Genomic DNA, 4,608 nt, shown 5'->3' with positions numbered 1-4,608 from the left:
AATGCAACTTGTCCAATAAAACCATTGCATGCATCAAGAAGGAACACATAGCCTCGCAGCATGCATAGTTTATGGTTTGCCTGTGCACTTCTACTTGCTGTTGTCAAAACTCTTGGAGGTAGAGGATGAGAAGAACTGAAAGACTATACTTTGTTTAGGCTTCATGTTGTACAGTCTGACACAAAAGGTTTTGTTCAATCTTGTTATGTCTAGTTGCAAGTCACATTAGACCGATAATCAACTCCTCTACATATTTTTTGAAGAAGAAACAAGAGCCTATATCATCTTGCTCCACAAGATGGACCTTGAATTAAAAGATGATCTAGGAGAGCTCTGAGACAACCACATTTTGCAGCTCTTTCCTAACATTGAGCAGTATTGACTGCAACCCCTGCACTCATGCACGTACATACACAAAGAAATTCATTATATTTGCCTTGACCACTTCCACCAGTGTATCACGGAATCAGAAGATTCACGGTGCTCCAATATTTGAAATCCGTCTTGAATTCCAAGATGTTTTCTGAGGGCCAGTAGTTTTATGTTTGGATTCTATATCTTTCTCTCTGCCAATTTTCAAGTCTCCCAATAAGTCAGTCAGTGGAGGGAAGTGGTCAGAGAAAAATACTGCTGTGATATCAGTGGATCTGGCCATGAGTAGCTGATACACAACCAAAAGGACTGTTTTGAAAGGATAGACACACCACATAAAAGCATGGACCATTTTTCAACTTTACGTGTCATCCTTGCACAGGGACAATGATAAACTCTATAATTTGATTCCAATTTTGGATTGTTTGAGGCCAAAGTGAAAACAGTATTTTTTTCATAACTCAGTCCTTAGATGCCAATCATAACTCTTTCCTTCGCTGCCTTCATGTCTTAATGTAGTGAATTTGACACATAACACAAGACTAGACTGATCAGAGCAGTATAAATATAGTAACAGGAGAAGGTCACTCAGCCACCTCGGCCTAATCCACCATCTGCCATAGACCAGAGGTGATCTGTACTTCAACTCAACTTACTCACTTTTTCTCTGTATGTCACATTACTCTTGCATCAAAAGAAATTATTGATTTATCTTCAAAATTTCAATCAACCCAGTAAGTCAGCTTTTCTTGGAAGTTAATTTGAGATTTACACAAACCTTTCCATGAAAAAGTCTTCCCTGAATGCATTTTTAAATGGCTTTGCTCAAATAAGGAGGCGATGGCCGAGTAGTTTTATTGCCCAAGAATTTCAAATACCACAATTTGTTCTCACTAATAAGATCAAGCGTATATTGTCTAAGCTTATGCAACTTTCAAACCCTAGTGGTAGAATGGCTGAAGCACATGTGGAGATGAGCAGGAAATTGATGGAAGGCATCTTCGATAGTGTTATTGTGCTCAGCAATAAACTGCTACTGCTCAGTTTGGGTTCCATCAAGGCCACTCAACTCCTGACCTTATCACAGACTTTGTTCAAACATGGACAAAAGAGCTGAATTCCACAGCCCTTGACAGCAAGGCTGCAGTTGACTGAGTTTGGCATCAAAGAGTCCTAGCAAAACTGGAATCAATGGGTATGAGGAGGCAAACTCTACTGGTTGGAGTCATACCTGGCACACAGGAAGATGACTGTGGTTGTCAGAGATCAGTTATCTCAGCTCCAGGACATCTCTGCAGGAGTAGTATCCTAGGGTCAGCCACCTTCAACTGCTTCATTGATGCTGCTCCCTCCGTCACAACATCAGAAATGGGAATGTTCAGTGATTGCGCAATGTTCAGCCTCATTCATGACTCCTCAGGTACTGAAGCAGTCCATGTTCAAATGCAAAACTATCTGGGCTGAAACGTAGCACAAAGCAATTGTGCCACACAAATGCCAAGGAATGACCATCTCCAATAGGAGACAATCTAACCACTGTCCCTTGACATTCAATGGTGTGACCATCACTGGAGGTTACTATTGAACAGAAACTCAACTGGACTTATCACATAAACATAGTGGCTATAAGAGCATGACAGAGGCTAGGAATAGTCTGACGCATAACTCACCTCCTGACTCTCCAAAGCCTGTCCATCATCTACAAGGCACAAGTCAGGAGTGTGATGGAATACGCCCCACTTGCCTGGATGACTGCAGCTGCAACAAAACTCAAAAAGCTTGACACCATCCAGGACAAAGCAGCCTGTTTGATTAGCACTACATCCACAAACATTCATTCCTTCCACCATTGACATTCAGCTCCTGCAATGTGCTCTATCTACAAGATGCATTACAGAATTCACCAAAGATCCTTAGATAGCACTTTTCAAATCTGTAACTACTCACATCTAGAAGGACAAGGGCAGCAGTTATATGGGAACACCACCACCACCTGGAAGTTCGCCTCCAGGCCACCTACATCCTGACTTGGAAATATATCCCTGTTCCTTCACTGTCACAGAGTCAAAACCCTGGACTTTCCTCTCTAAGGACATTGTGGGTCTACCTACAGCACACTGATGGCATCAGTTAAAGAAGACAGTCCATCTTCTCAAGGGCAATAAGGGACAGGCAATAAATGCTCGCTGATCCAGTCATGCCCATGTCCCATGAGTGAACATTTAAAAAAGATACACAGATACACTGTTGATTGAAGTGATTTATTGGTTTTGCATTGAGCATCTACCTTAGTTTTTACAATTGATGTGATGGAATTGAATGTTCTGACTTCCCATGATAGCTGACCCACAACCAGGTTTTTTTTTCTCTGATGTAAACTTTGAGTAATTAAGAGGGAAAAGTTGATTGCCTTCTACCATTTTCAGACATAGGGCGTGTAGGGGAATGATTTCCATCTAGCTGCATTCAGACCTGTTGAGGCAGCCAACACACAAACATTGTGTTGCTTCTTCATTTTAATTATTACAGTATAAAGACTTTGAGCTGCTATGCTGTTGGTTGAATGTTCAGAACTGAATCTCAGTAGGTAATCATAGACAATACAACTGCAGTGAAGGGATTCTGTGTTCCTCTTCCCTGCTTCATCTTTCTTCCCTTCTTCATCTTCATTGCAAGGTAGTCTCCAAATGTATGGTGGCAAGAGTTTGACATGATAATGACAATGGGCTAATTGCCTTCCTTTTGTGCTAATCCTGTGACACAGTGGAATCCTGGACCTTTGTTCTGGTGAGTACTTGAGGGCTCCTCTGAGCAATCACTGCTTCAGTAGGTAGGCACAGTGGCTCAGTGGTTAGCACTAATGCCTCACAGCACTGGGATCCCCAGTTCAATTCCAGCCTCAGGTGACTGTCTGTGTGGAGTTTGCACACATTTTCCCTATGTCTGTGTGGGTTTCCTCCCACAATTCAAAGATGTGCAGGTAAATTGGCTTTGCTAAATTGCCCATAGTGTTAGGTGCATTTGTCAGAATGAAATGGATGTGGGTGGGTTACTCTTCAGAGGGTTGGTGTGGACTTGTTGGGCCGAAGGGCCTATTTCCACACTGTAAGGAATCTAATCTACACCAGTGATCTTCTTTGTGATGTTTCCATCTAGATATTCCCATACTGATAACAAGGAACTCATTGCTAATGTTTTCTCTATCCAGAATCTGGAGCAAAGAGAGCCATATGACAAAAGGGTACCCCTTACCAATCTGCCATGATCATAATGAATGGTGCAGTAGACCCAAAGGATCAAATGGCTTGCTCCTGCTCTTTTTTTTATGTGTCTATGTGACTTTATGGCACACTTCACAATCCTTCAACAAATAGAGAATATTGGAAAACTCAGCAGGTCTGGCAGCATCTGTGAAAAGAAACAGAGGCAACATTTTGCATCTCGTAGGATTTCTTCAGAACTTCAGCACTGGGATGTCCCCTAACCACAAGGACTCCAATCGATCAAGAAAGAACTGCATCATGACCTTACAATTGCTATGAGGGATGGGAATACATACAGGACTAACCAGCAAAACAGATATTCCATGAAAGAATACAGCAAAAGCTTTCTGTAAAGGCCAGAATGTTCCAAAGACTTCTCTGTGAGGAGGAACCAATACTTGTTCAATAAACACACATTTTCCTTCACTTTTGTCCTCTGCTGCTTTTGATTCCAGTACTGACAGAAGCTGCCCTCCTCTCTCACTTTCCCCTCTCTGCTGCTGCTGCGTTTATTCCAGTGCCGACAGGGTTACTCAAGACAAGAAGCTGCCCTCCTCTCTCTCACTCTTCCCTCTCGCTGTGTCTACTCCAGTACTGATAGGGTTACTCAGAAAAGAAGCTGCCCTCCTCTCGCTGTGTCTACTCCAGTACTGATAGGGTTACTCAAGACAAGAAGCTGCCCTCCTCTCTCTCACTCTCCCCTCTCGCTGTGTCTACTCCAGTACTGACAGGGTTACTCAAGACAAGAAGCTGCCCTCCTCTCTCTCACTCTCCCCTCTTGCTGTGTCTACTCCAGTACTGATAGGGTTACTCAGAAAAGAAGCTGCCCTCCTCTCGCTGTGTCTACTCCAGTACTGATAGGGTTACTCAGACAAGAAGCTGCCTCTCTCTCTCACTCTCCCCTCTTGCTGTGTCTACTCCAGTATTGATAGGGTTACTCAAGAAAAGAAGCTGCCCTCCTCTCTCTCTCACT

General features: G+C 43.0%; 1 non-coding gene across 1 annotated transcript; it reads right to left on the bottom strand.

Annotated features, from left to right (window-relative positions):
- Positions 1-709: 709 nt before the first annotated feature.
- LOC132809482 (U6 spliceosomal RNA) lies at positions 710-813 on the bottom strand. Its single transcript, XR_009642354.1, has one exon. It is a non-coding gene; the product is annotated as a U6 spliceosomal RNA (small nuclear RNA).
- Positions 814-4,608: the final 3,795 nt, after the last annotated feature.

Source organism: Hemiscyllium ocellatum, chromosome 3, assembly GCF_020745735.1.
Source record: "Hemiscyllium ocellatum isolate sHemOce1 chromosome 3, sHemOce1.pat.X.cur, whole genome shotgun sequence".
Classification (NCBI taxonomy): Eukaryota; Metazoa; Chordata; class Chondrichthyes; order Orectolobiformes; family Hemiscylliidae; genus Hemiscyllium; species Hemiscyllium ocellatum.
This window is presented reverse-complemented; position numbering and strand designations above follow the sequence as displayed.